Raw genomic sequence first — 14,739 nt, 5'->3', positions numbered from 1 at the left:
CGAACATCCGACTACAGTCAAAATCAGACTGGGCACACCAAAACAAGATTTCTGGGTGAACATCGACACCGGAAGCAGCTTGAGTTGGGTCTGATGCCAACCCTACCTGAATCATTGCCCAACCCAGAAAACCCAATTCCAAAATTATAGTTCAACCTCTTATCTACAGCCCCAGAAGCAAAAGCAAGAAAGAGTTGATCTTTGCTATTGGCACTCTCCTCCTTGACGTAAGTGGGAATCGAGATTCGGCCCGACTCAATTGCATATACATCCTCGACCAAAACCTCATAGTGTTTCTTCAGTTCAGCTACAGTCTTACTTGGAACCATGGAAGCAATCTTCTCTCATCGGTCTTTTGAGTCGTCAGTAGCCCAATGCATTGCAATTGCAATCTCGAACGCCTTCTCCTCCTATCTACTCCATCCTCCTATATTAGCCATGTTCGTTCGTCTAGTATTGTTCCAATCAAGCTCCGTCTATACCAAACAACGACGATGACAGATTAATTACAAGAATCCAGTTTCTTTCGCTAGCATGGCTATTTGGCTATGTTGGGACTCAGGGAGGGAAGAATGAAGGTGTGGAGGATAGGGAGGTGGGCATCAATTGAGGTAAAGTTTTTAAGGACCACTTGGAAATTAAATGGATGGCTCAATTGTCATGTTCAAACAATAATATACTCTCTCTCTCTTGACTCTTTTTTCACTTACATAGACATAGTAATCATGGAGTGTGTAAAGGGGTGACTGGTGAAGAGAAGACGAGAGCCAGAGAATCTTTGCAACAACCCAACTACCGCCTGTCGCTTGGAATCACAGCCATGAGACAATCAGCCAAACCTTTTATAAATTTGTGAATGTCTGTCTCTTCCTCTCACATTCACAAATCAGAGATGGGTTAGTATCATAATGAACTCAGATCATGGTTGTTGTTGTTGTCGTTATAATTCTATATAATCATCAGCTGAACTGTAATTTTAGAGCAGTTTGTCAAACCCAACTCAAGCTGCTTCCGGTGTCGATGTTCACCTAGGAATCTTATTTTGGTGTGCCCAGTCCGATTTCTCTCCATCTGCAAGGAACAGAAAACAAAGGAAATCGGAAAGAATAAAGGGAAGGAGAGAAAGGGGAAGGGGAAGAAGAGAGATGGGGAGAGAGAGAGGGAGGACTTTAACAGAAATTCACCACCGCTGCAACATTGTTGTTGTTGTTCATGTATCCTAAGGTCGAGGAAGATAGATGAACAATATTTTTCTTTCATTTATCCGAATAATTATTACAAGGGTAGTATATAGATTAATAAATATTGCAACGGGCAAACTTCAACAGAAGGGGGTCTTTATCACACGATCATAATATAGGGGTTCTTTATCACAAAACAAAGTATAAGGGCCTTTGTCACAGACCCCACAATATAGGGGGTTCTTTGTAATTTACCCTAAATACAAATGGGAAAGATATTCTCGATGTGCGGCTAAAGAGATCGGTGTGAGGCGATTTATTTGAGGAGCATGTCGGGACTCGCCAACTTTGGCCCTAAAAGATATTTTTGTGTATTAAAATACGGATATGTATAAGATGAAGACAGGAAATTTTTCCCAATCTATCCTGTCTTTGTTCGGGTTGAGCTGGAGGTTTGTTTGCTTTTTTCGAACTTTCCCCCAACTCCAAGGTCTTAGGGCCAGGAGCTGTTAAAGCCACCTCATTGGCTCATTCAAATAATAAAAAAAGAAATTATCGCATCACTTAAGACAACCCCATGGACCAACCACGTGAATCACTAATTTACGGAAGTGTCTTAAATGACGTGGTGGCTTTTCATTGGCTATGTAAAGGATCCTACTCACCCGTTTGGCTGCGGCCGCCGACGCTATGTAAAGGATCCTACTCATTTCCAAGGTGTCGAACCGTCAATGATAATTTGATAAATTTGGGAGGAAATTTATGATTATTCTCACCAGACTGTCTTCACACCGTTCGTAGCTTTACATTGAAGTGAGGTGTAAATCGTGTCGACCACCCGGCATGAAATTGGGCCGGACCATATCGGATTTGGGTATATGGTGCTTAATAACGCCTAATGACTTCCCTCAAAAATATCAGAGAATAATTTTCAATCTTTATGTTTTTCTCGTTTTGCAATATGAATGACATATACAACATATATTAAATAAAAAACAACGGAACGAAACAGCCCCTAGAGGCCTAGAAGTTAGTTGTTGTTCTGCACATTTCTGCAAGAATATTTTGGGATTGAAATAAGTTTTCTTGTGTAAAATTAAAATCTATATTCTATGGATTGACCCAATATATATGATTAGGAATCATTTGCCAGTGCTACTGTATAACCCATGCCCATGTATGTTTGCGGGTAGATCAGAATATCAGTGCGTTGTGTGTCTTATTATTATTATATTAATATTTTCACATGGATGATTCTGTAGCCTACCAGGTTGAACAATTGGTGCTTTTCTTTTTTTTATCTCTACATCTGTCATTATTTATTTTTTTATTTTGACTTTTGATTTTCTTTTGAGAATAAGTCCTCCATAGGATGAGAATGAGAAATGAGAAACAATAGGTGTGTGAGAGTCGTCTATGGGTTCAGGCGATAAAGTAGTCTTAAACAATCAATTTAATTAAATGAAGGAAGATGGTGAAGACGTATATTTTATTTGACCTGAGCACGTTGAAAATATAAGGTAATTGAAGGAGCAGATTGTTTTAGACTCACTGATTTTGAGAGTATTTTAATAAGAGTTTTGATCAATTTTGGCCACGAATTAGAGTTATCGATTCAATCAATAATTATAAACATTGGTGTGATAATGATGTACTACCCCATGTTAGAATAATACTTTGGATGAATGATGATGTAAAGTACCTGCAATGCTTCTTTACAAATAAATACCTGTAATGCTTCTTTACAAATAAATAATAAATAAATACCTGTAATGCTTTTGGAAATTAGGGAAAAAAAACAAGGGTTAATGCCATAGGGTCAATGACCCATTCCCTAAAGCTCCTCTATGCTTACACATAGTGGCATAGACTTGGGTAATTTGGCACATGGGTTCTGTTTTGATAGCAAATAAAAGAGTAAGTGCACAAGGCAAAATATTGGACTGGTCCGGTTTTTATGATTTGTTTAAAATATATAGCTTTGAGTGACATATGTGGTACGTAGGAGTATGTATATATTTTTGTAATTAGTGTTCTTTTTGCCAATTGGGATATGTTTTTCACTGCATACTCCTTACACTGACCTTATAGTCACATCCCACCATGTGAGAACATTTATCTTGAATAATAATAACATACAAAAAGCAGGAGATGTTCCTGATATACAGCTGAAACATGCTGTAAGGTCGGTGTGAGGAACACTCAGTGAGAGCAAATTCCAGACTTTTGTTTAGTTGTTTTGCTTGTAAATAGAGTAACTGGAGGAATTGGGCCACCATTCCAGTGATTCATTATCTATTTAGTCATCTCAGAGAAATTATGAGATCAAATCAGCCGCTCACAAGATTATGCCCCCACAATGTTTCACAGCACATCCCCGCCGTGTATTAGAAATATCTCCCGATAATAGTATCAGAAATGATGATATCATCATATGGAGATATTCCCAATACATGGCGGAGATGTATTGGAACTAGGCCTATAAACGGAGTGAATTTGAATCGAATTAGGCTATGCTTGAATTCAATTCCGGATACAAAATAACTTATTTGAGTTTGATTTGAAATCCGTCGGATATTCAAAAATTCCCACCGAATTCGATTTAGATTAAAATATCGAATATTCGAATCGATTTGAATTCGACTGATTCTATAAATATTAAAAATCCTAAATCTAGAAATTAGATTATACAAGAAGAAACCCCTTTGTTGTGGACTCTGAGCAAAAAAAGAAAAAGCCTCAAAAGACTAGAATAAGAAGAAAATAATAGCAAAAACCACATGAAAAATCTAAAAATAAAAAAGATATATAAAGAAGTAACAAATCAAAAAGCTAAAATATGAATGGAAGAAGTTAGAAGAACGCCATAAAACTCATTTGTCTTCGATGAAACCCGGTGCTCTTTCTTTTTTTTCTTCTACGTCTGAATCTCTGATTGCAAGTTTAAAATAGTAAAAATGAAGAACGATAACACGACCAGGGGAGAGGGAGATGAGATGAAGATGGGGAGAAACACAACTACAAGTTAGAAGATGGGGAGAGGAAAAGTCTGTAAAAGTGAAAGAGTTGCGGGTTAGGGGAAGGGGAGAAAAAAAAGTCTTGTGAAAGTAAGTGGGGAGAGGCTCGATGAAGACATAGGGTTTTGTCAGTTTTCTGAAAAAGACTGTGCATCTTTAATTGTCTTGATAATACTATTACACCTTTTTTCTTGAAAAGGTATAAGAGTATTAAATGTATAAGACACGAAATCTTATATTACAATATATTTATATATTTTATATTATAATATATTATATTTATATTTAATAAAGTTTGAATATTTATCGAATCAAATCAACCTATATTTGAATTCGATTTGATAAATTAATCAGTATTAAAACTTGATTCGAATTCGATCATTAAATTAATCGAATAATCCAAATTCGACTCATTTATATCGGATATTAAATTCGAAATCGGATACTCAAATACCGTTTACACCCCTATGTGGAACGTTGTGGGGCGCAATCTGATTTTAACTCATAAACTATAGCCTTTTTTCTTTCTTTATTTCTTTGTTTGTTCGTTTTTTTAAAGGCCAAAGCCAAGATTGAACAGAACGACAATCAAGAGAGTTAGGGTGTTTGTGTTGCCCTCCACTTGGCTTCTACCTTCTCTGGCAGCAGACCTCCCTACTTAGGGTGTTTGTTGTTTTTTGCCATTTTCTTTTCTTTTGTTTCCTGTTGTTTCTTTTTTGTAACTTCCTCATTTGATTAAAAAAAAAAAAGAATGGCAATCAAGAGAGAAGTAGACAAGGAAATGAGTGGTGGAATTTCTTAAGCGATTGACAGTGACAAACTTACTGATTCGAAGGATCTCTTACCTAGCGATGGTGGGGAGAAGTTAGAGAACGCACCAATGAGGAGTAGCTACCAGCTTTTGAGACAGGGCACAAACTATGTCCAAGACATCACCTTCAATTGAGAGAGTCTGCATCATATTGCACTTCACACCAACCTCACAGCATGTTTCAATTGTGCATTTGAAAAATAAAGACAATGTATACATCCATTCGTTTGCATGTAAAAGAAAATGATCATTTCGTGAAAATGATCAATATTTTATAATGTTTATTTGCATTACATATAAAATGATTGTAAAAAATGAACACTTTTCAAGTTATTCTTTAATGGCATATTGTTTGGTTGTCGAGAAAGGACAAGATAAAAATGATTGGATGAGAAAAGAAATTGTGTTTTTTCAGTTTTGCATTATGTGTTTGGTTACTAAGACCAAATATAAGAAAAAATTCATTTTCTGTTGTTTGAATTTTTTAAAGGCAGGTTCGGTTCCAAGGTTGGTTCTTTAGATTAGTTCAGGTAGGGTAAACCTTTAGACTTTGGAACTCTTCTTGAGTGGAGGTCGGTTCCAAGAATTTGGAACTAGATCCTACCCAATAACAAATTGGACAACGTTGGTTCAAAGCTGGTTCAAGGTCAATTCAATTCCATTAGTTTCAAGTAGAACATGCCCATTTGCTCATCCCTAGGATCCTCTATCCCTTTTTTTATATTGTCCATTCAAGTGCTATCCTCTTTGCTCCAAAAAGACATGGTCAAATAAAAGGAATTTGTTTGTCACCCCCCCCCCCCCCCCCCATCATATACTATTTGCAAATGATTGTCTTTTATTCTACTATTATGCTGCAAAATTTGAAACAATTGATTGCTCAATTTGAATCACTCTTAAGAGAAAGAATAAACACATAAAAAACACTCTATTTTGTTCAATTCCAACATTCATGGGAAGAAGAGGATATTCATTTTGCAAAAAGGTTTGGGATGAAACTAGGGGTGGCAAAATGGGTGGGTTGGGTGCAAGTTGGGTACCAACCCACCCATATTGACTCATTGGCCCACTAGTGACCCATTAAAAATGTTTGTTAGTGGGTCACAACTAGATATGTTCATGGGCTAGGTAGCACAATGATCTAGCTCAACCCAACACGTTCTATATCGGGCTTGGACAAATTTTTAAGACTACAGGCTCCAACTCGGGCTTTCCCAAATAAGCTTGGTCTAAACTCGAGCTTGGTCGAATAATGTTGTATATAATAAAAAATACAATATATATATATATATATTAATAATGTATAATATATATTATATATTATATATTATTATGTGATAATGTTATTAGTAGAAAAAAAAGTATTATATAATATTATAATATATAATTTATTATTACTAATATATTATAAAATTTATGTTCAGATTAGGCTTTAGGCTTTATATAGGGTGATTATAAAAACACCAACAATTAAAGAAAAACACTAAAATGCAAAAAAGAAATATTATAAGAAACGGACAAGAAATTAGAAAAAATTAAATAAAAAGATCACAAAACAACAACTATTGCTATCGATGTGATTTAAATGGTTTCTTTCTGTAGCAAAAGAATCCATTGAGTGAGGAGGAGCATCAATGAACTTAGCATCAATGACGACTCGTCCTCAACTTTCAGTTACTTTAAGAGCAATCAATTAGGCAAATTCCCCATGGCTTCTACCATTTTGCACATGGTTGTTGATCAATGAAGACAATGAAATGGGAGGGCCTTGTGCTTGCATGGGAAAAATACAAAAGGAAAGCATAAATTAATAATTGAAAGAAACCTTATCATGTTGAAGTAGGGGTGTCAATTGGACTAGTTTTTGTCCAATCCAATCCAGTCCAATGTGAGTCCATTATAAATGGACCAGGTCCAATCCAATCCAATAAATGTTTTGGACCAATTTGGACAAGTCCAATTCAATGTTTGGACCATTCAATATGTTCAAATTCATTTTGATTTAGATTGGTTGAGGAGTCTGGAATTGATCAAGCTTCTTAGAGAGAGAGAGAGAGAGAGAGAGATTTACTAGAATAGAAAGATCATCATGTCTTCCATGTGAGATAAACAAGGCTGCTGGTAGGGTTTTTAACAAAAACCGAAAAATCAAACCAACGGAATCGAGGAAATCAAACCAAAAAAATCCAATTAACCATACAATTGTTTTAATGTTTTGCAAAAAAAAAGCAGCGGTAGAAGTTTGGTTTTTAGTTAACCTAAAAGAAAAATCGATGGTTAATTGAACCAATTGATATATATTTGTATACATTATATATTTTTAATATATATTTATATCATTTATATTATATATTTACATATTTTTATAATATATATATTTGAAATATAAAAAAGAGAAACCGATGAATGGAATCGATCAAAAGCCAAACCAATCAATCAGTTAACTGATTAGTTTCAGTTCATTTTTGGTTCTTGTTTTTTCAAAAACTGGTGGTACCAATTCAGTTTCAAAAATTATCTCATGGTTCGGTAAACCAAAATGTGAGCACCCCTAGCAACTAGTGGTTCTATTCACTATTGTCTTCAAATGAGGAAGACGATGAACAAAATCCAATAAGGCTTCAAACCCTAAATGTAAAATTCATATGACCCAATCAATCAGTTAACTGATTAGTTTCAGTTCATTTTTTGTTCTTGTTTTTTCAAAAACTGGTGATACCAATTCAGTTTCAAAAATTATCTCATGGTTCGGTTAACCAAAATGTGAGCACCCCTAGCAGCTAGTGGTTCTATTCACTATTGTCTTCAAATGAGGAAGACGATGAACAAAATCCAATAAGGCTTCAAACCCTAAATGTGAAATTCATATGACCCATATGACCCAGTTGCCACCCTCAACCCAACCCATATTGACCCACTACTCAAATTGGTGGGTATGGGTGGGTGGGTTAGGGTCAAAGATGCCAACCCTAGATGAAACAATTGAGTATGAATGACAAATATTTGGGTTTCAATTTATGTTTTGGAGACTCAACAAGTATAAATGAACAAAAGCACTTTTGCCAAACAGATTTGGAGACTCAATATTGAACCAAATAAATTATGGGTCCAAGTCATTAAGGATAAATTGCATAAATAATTAGTCCTTTTTTAATCAAATAAATTTTGGACACTCAATATGATGGAGGTAAATGCTCTGTGTTGCAGATTGCCTTAAATATGATTTTATATGGCAATTCCATAATGGAAGTCAAATCTTTCTTGTTGATGATCCTTGAGTTCCCTCTATTGGTGGAGGTAAGGGTGGATTTGAGCTGAGTCGAGCCGAATACTTGGCTATTCGAGCTCGGCTCATTGAAATTGTGTTAGGCTTGAGCTTGAGCACAGTTCAAGCTAGAGACTTGAGCTCGAGCTTGGCTAGGTTCAAAGCTCACAATTTCGAGCTTGGCTTGGCTCGTCTCGAACTTGACTGGAAGCCAAGTTTTTTTTCTAAAAAATAAAAAATTTACATATAAAAATATTATTATTTTAATAACAAAAAAATAAGAATTATAAAAATTAGTTACTATTATACATAAAAAAAATAAAAATATTATATATAAAATATTATTATATATAATAAAAAATATTTATTATATATTTATATATTTATATGTGTATGTATATATGTATGTATGTATCAATGTATGTATGTATATAATAAAAAATATTTATTTATGATACTATGCTCGATTAGGCTCGCGAGCCTCATGAGTCGAGCTTCACTGGGCTCGAACTCGGCTTGATTAGCAAACAAACCTATATATTAGGCTCGAGCTTGGCTTGAAGCTTAGTTTAAACCAAGCCAAGCCGAGCTCGAATAACTTGTGAGAAGCTCGGATTGTGACCACCCCTAGATGGAGGATACCCTCAAAAAAGTTGAGGACACACAATGCAACCACACAAGCTAATTGCCTAGGTAAGTTCACTTATTCGGGTAAGTGTTACTTGAGAAACACTTACCATGGCAAGTGAACTTTCCCATGTTTTTTTGATTCATAGGTAAATTATACAATGACTCTTTTATACATAAAAAGTCAATGTTAAAGTGGGCAAAATTGTCCCAACTTGTTTTGTCAACTTTTCCCCCATATGGGAAAGTTATTTATCCACCTAGGAGATGGGTGCAGGTAAGTGATACATAGGGAAAGAGATTTTTCCATAAGAATCCAAGTTAAAGATATGCTATAATAAAATGGTTGTTGGAATTTGCAATTCTCAAAAGAACTCTTAATACAAAGCACAATTGTTGAGATCTTGAAGCTTCGACATTCTTATGAGTTAAATTATGATAAATTCCTTCAGAAGCACCCAAACTCCTATACATTCTTTGTGAAATCAGCTTATCTTTGTTTCACAAGAGCATTGTCATTCTCATCACAACCTATACATTCTTATATCTGTTTCAATGGAGATCCATTTGGAAGGTCAAAATGCCTTTTAGATTTCAAATATTTGCATGGAAATTATATTGCAAATTTTCAATTGAATACCCACTAGAGATAACGGATACCTAACCAAGTCTATACCTTGGTTGCCACGTTTATTTATGAGTGAATTATGTGTTGCTGACTTGCAATATTGCACCAAAAAAAGATAAAAAGATTTACAACCCCTATCACGGTTCATTGGTTCAGGCATATAATTTCAATGAAAAAGGGGCAAGTTTCTCAAACTACCCCTATTGTTTGGCTAATTGACTAATTATATCCTTATTGTTTATATATTGTCTTAAAGCACCTCTATTATTTCTGATAATTGACTAATTACTCCCCTATCATTAGATTCCATCATAATTTGCTCATATGCCACACCATGTGACTGTTATATTTTGAAAAAATGATAGTAATACCCTTTTCACCCCCAACACCAATGCTTGTCGTCTGAAATGTGGGGGTGCCAGTGCCTACCATCTGAACCTTAGGAATAGGTGCTTGCTTCTATTCACCCATGGCGCCAATGTTTACCGTTTGAAAATGGGTTCAAGGAGTCGGGGCATGAAATCGGTTTCAGCGGTTGAAGCATGTCCAAATGGCGAGTTTGCTGGAAGACATAGTAAACCAACGACATTTTATTGTTGAGACCCATCATTTGTTTCCTACAACTCCGGTAGGGATCCGGTGTTCGCCAATAAAATGGCTGTTGCTTTTGTTGTTGATACCCATCGTTTGTTTGTTTTGACTCCGCTACATGATGTTCACCAGTAAGGATGTCAACAAGTCAGGTTTGGCGCGGCTTTGCCTCAATCCTAACCTAACCCTCCAATCCGACCCCGACCCTGACCCAGCTTAAAAATACATGACTCTCGAATCCGACCCAACCCAGTAGGGTCTAACCTGATCCTGACTCGACTTGACCTGTATAGTTTTAAATGTATTTTTAACACATTTTGAAGACCTAAATTACATTAATTTAAATAAGGAAATTGTTTTATAGATTCTAAGGTGTTATTTTTTCCATTTAAAAAAATAAGAAAATCAAAATCAACATATAAATAAATTATAAAATTTAAGCCTATAAAATTAGAAATCAAAAAATTGCAAGAATACTTGGTATATATGCAAGGTACCATGACCCGATGGGGCGGATCGGTCAAAACCCAAACTCAACTTGGGTCAAAGAATCAAACGCAAACTCGACCCTAAACCAAATATACTTAATCATAACCCGGCCCTATAGTGTCAAGCAAAACCAGATTTACCGTGACCCAGTGACATCCTATTCACTCGAGAAAGGGCCGCCACAAGCATAAACAATCATTGCTTTTATTGTTGAGACCCATCGTATGTGGCAAACAAGAATTTCTGTAGTTGTTCATTGTGGTGGAAGACACGTTTTAGAGTAAAATGTTTTGATATATCCAAATTTTGATCTCCGTTTTGACATATCCCTCTTGTTCTCTTCCCCAATACCGCAGAGGAAACCACCAAAACTGCCAAGATCATCCTACTTCACCACCTTCTAGCAAAGACATGGCTTTGTCTGTGCATGGAGGGAGCATCTACCAGAATCACCATCACCTCCATCCAGGGGCGGAGTCAGGAAATTGTTATAAGGGGGGCCAAAACATAAATAGAGGGGGCCAACCATTGAGATGGAGAGTGGGAAGAGAAGAAAATTTAGATGAAAAGCTATTTTTCAATGGGGAGTTTCTGAACCATAGGGAGGGTCATGGCTCCCCTGGGTCCCCCTGGCTCTGCCCCTGCCTCCATCTACACAAAGTTAGGGCTACACAAAGACGGTTCTGCTTTGTTGTCCATTCGGTTGCCATTTGCCTTTCCGAGCTGGGAATCAAAAAAAGGCAATGTCCATTTTATTGCTTTTGGAGTAGCTTTTCCTTTTCAATTAAATAAAGAAAGAGTGGTGATGGTGGTGCCAGCTTTGCTGCACTGAGTTTCCTCCAACGGTTTCCTCTTACTTTGGCACAAACGCCGCAAAGTAACCACCTCCTCCAAGGCTCCAACCTTTTCATCTCTTCTATTTAAAAAGTTTGAACTTTAGAAAGAGTGATTCATTTTACAATAAGATAATGTAAAATATTTTAAAACTTGTGAACAAAGGCAAAGGCATAGGGAAACGGAGAGGGAGACAGAGGTGGAGGCAGAGACAGACAACAAGAAGGACGCAGTTTCTACTCAGGTAAGGGAGACGACATAAAGGATACAGACGGAGACTGAGGTGGAGGTAGAGACAAAAAGGAAGACAAAAAATGGAGACAAAGGAAGATGGAAAATGGAGACAAATGCGGAGGTAGAGACAGAGATGGAAACAGAAAACATATACTGAGATTGATTCGCTTCCTATCATTTTGAAAATTTTCATCAGTTTTATTTTAAAAATTTGAAAAATAATAGAGGATGAATTAGATATTTCATTTTTTTATGATAATTAACTATAATATCAACTATCAAAAACAATAAGGTGGTGGTAGACAATAGTTAAATAGTAAAGGAGAATCATTCAATTAACTAAATCATAAGGGTGACTTAAGAAATTTGGTGAAATAAAAGGGAAAATTCCCGATAGGTACCCTATACTTAGACCTGTTCATGGGTCGGGTGGGTCGGGCCACCCCCGAACGGGCTTGAATAGGCTTTTTGGCTCGTGGGCTTAACCTCAGGCCAAAAAGTCTGGCCCGCATAAAATTCGAACTGGGCTCAGACTTTGCCAAAATAGCCCGACCCGACCTATAGTTAAACCTAAGTCAACCCGGCTCAACCTATAATTAAACCTAAGCAAAAACCCTATGCGATGTCCATTTGAATAAATTTTTTGATTTGAGAAGGTTGTTGATTCACTTGTAGGCTCATTATTCATTTAAATAGGGGAAAAAAACATCTGAATTAAAATAGATAATGTCTATTTGAATAGGGAAAAATTCGAATTTCTTTTATTAGGTCGGACTTTGGGCTCGGGCTCGGGCCTAACATTTTTTTGTTAATAAAGAGTCAAAGCCCAGTCCGAGCCCGGCCTGGCCCGGCCCATGAACAGGTCTACTTGTACTTTAGGCCAAGTGCCAATTTAATACCCGAATTTTAAAATGCGACAATCTAGTACTCAAACTTTCGAAATGCAACAATATAGTACATGCTATTAACCAGCCCTCAAGTGTCATGAAAAAAGACACAAATGCCCTTCAAGTGTCACCTAATGTTCTTTATCAACCATGTACAAATTTACTCCAGACAGTTGAAGGTGGCCAGAACAGCTTTGGAGAGTGACCTCTAGACGATAAAGGAGTTGTCGGATCCTGGACAATGAAGGCGTTGATGAACAGTGCTGTGTCAACAGCGAAAGGTTATTATTTTAAGGGTTTCTAGCAGATAAAAGGCAACTTTTTTCCTTGAATATCATAATATTTTTATAAAATAATTAAAATAAATAACTTTTATAGAAAAATATCAAAAGAGGGCAGTGTTACTGTTCATCGTCTTCCCTCTGCCTTCCTTTGTATTCATGCCAGCCATTTCAACGGGTCAATGGGTCCTGACAGTCCATCCTGTGTGCTGGAGGTTCCAGAAGTCGGAAATACGATGGGCTCTACGCGAGACAGGTTCTTCCAGTAGAAGTAGAGCAGCTCCTTGGAAGGGCTGGCAAAAGGACCCAACCCAATCACACCCGATGTGATGAAGCCAGACGTTACGGCACCAGGGATGAATATATTGGTTGCCTGGCCTCCTACAATGAGCCCGACATGGCTGAAGAGTGATAAAAGAAGTGTTGAGTTCAACATAATCTCAGGGGCATCCATGTCATGTCCACATGTGAGTGGCCTGGCTGCCCTCCTTAAATCTGTACATAGAGACTGGTCTCCCTCAGCGATCAAATCAGCTCTAATGACAACAGCTTATATGTTAAATGACAAATTTACTCCAATCAGAGATGTTGTTGCTGGTTCTTCTTCCTCTTCAGATTTATCAATACCTTTTGCATTTGGATCAGGACATGTTAACCCCGAGAGAGCATCCGACCTGGGGCTAATTTATGATATCGGCATTGAGGACTACTTGAACTACCTGTGCAGTCTGAACTACACTTCATCTCAAATGGCTGTTGTAGCTCGGCGGAGTTTCACTTGTCCTCCTACAAATCAATTTCTTCAGCCAGGCGATATGAACTACCCGTCATTCGCTCTGCTTTCTGACAATGGTGCTATTATGCTAACATACAAGAGAACGGTGACTAACGTTGGGGCCCCGAGAGCTAGAAGTAGAGCAGCCCGCGTTGGCTTCATTCTTTACAACAAAACTCCACCGGCAAACCTGACTTCACCCGGGGTCCTTTTGCCAGCCCTTCCAAGGAGCTGCATTACTTCTTCTGTTGGAAGAACCAGTCTCGCATAGAGCCCATTGTATTTCCGATTTCTTGAACCTCCGGCACGCGGGATAGACTGTCAAGACCCGTTGATTCATTGAAATGGCTGGCATGAATACAGAGGAAGGCAGAGGAAGACTATGAACAGTGCCACTGCCCTTTTTTGATATTTTTTCTAAAAATTTCTCTTATTTTAGTTATTTTATAAAAATGTTACTTTTCATTGATTCAAGGCAAAATTTTGCCCTTATCTCCCAAATCTTGATTCAGATATTATTGGAGGGAGATTCAAATTTTCAAAAATCTCTCTCCTCCCTCTTGTTTTTGTCTTTTCCTCTTCTCACCCTTGAGTGCATGGGAAGATTCCCTGTCTCACATTGCTTGAGAAAGGAGTGGAAGTTGAATATATTTGTAGCTTTGCTCTCTCTATAGGTAGGGACCCATAGGAGGAGAGCGAGTATTATAGATATTTCATGCGTGGCCGTGAAAGGGACCGATTTGCGATCACTCGGCTGCATCGTAAGGGGCAAATGCAGTTTTAAGGAGAGTGACCAAGTGGCATGACTCAATCCTCCTTCTTTCTATAATTCTCAGTTCCGACAACAACTTCACATCATTGCAACTTCGATTTGGAAAGCGTTTACCAATAAGTTCCATTTTGCCTTCTTTATTATTTTTACAACAATCTTAAAACTGCACTTATGGAACCTATCTCTGCTAACCCCTTCATGAGGAACCGGATACTGTCAAAAGTTCTTGATTTCTCTAAAATTGAACCATTTAATGGAACCAACTACAAGCATTGGAAGGCATGATACTCCCAGATGAATTCATTGCCAGTTCTCTCATAGAGAAACTGCCACATACATGGAATAAC

General features: G+C 37.1%; 1 pseudogene; it reads left to right on the top strand.

The window, feature by feature from the left end:
• Positions 1–13,174: 13,174 nt before the first annotated feature.
• Positions 13,175–13,891, top strand: LOC104605756 (subtilisin-like protease SBT1.7 pseudogene; annotated as a pseudogene).
• Positions 13,892–14,739: the final 848 nt, after the last annotated feature.

This window comes from Nelumbo nucifera, chromosome 1 (assembly GCF_055504915.1).
Source record: "Nelumbo nucifera cultivar China Antique chromosome 1, China Antique-T2T, whole genome shotgun sequence".
Classification (NCBI taxonomy): domain Eukaryota; kingdom Viridiplantae; phylum Streptophyta; class Magnoliopsida; order Proteales; family Nelumbonaceae; genus Nelumbo; species Nelumbo nucifera.
Note: the sequence above shows the minus strand (reverse complement) of the source record. Positions and strands in the feature narration are given on the sequence as shown.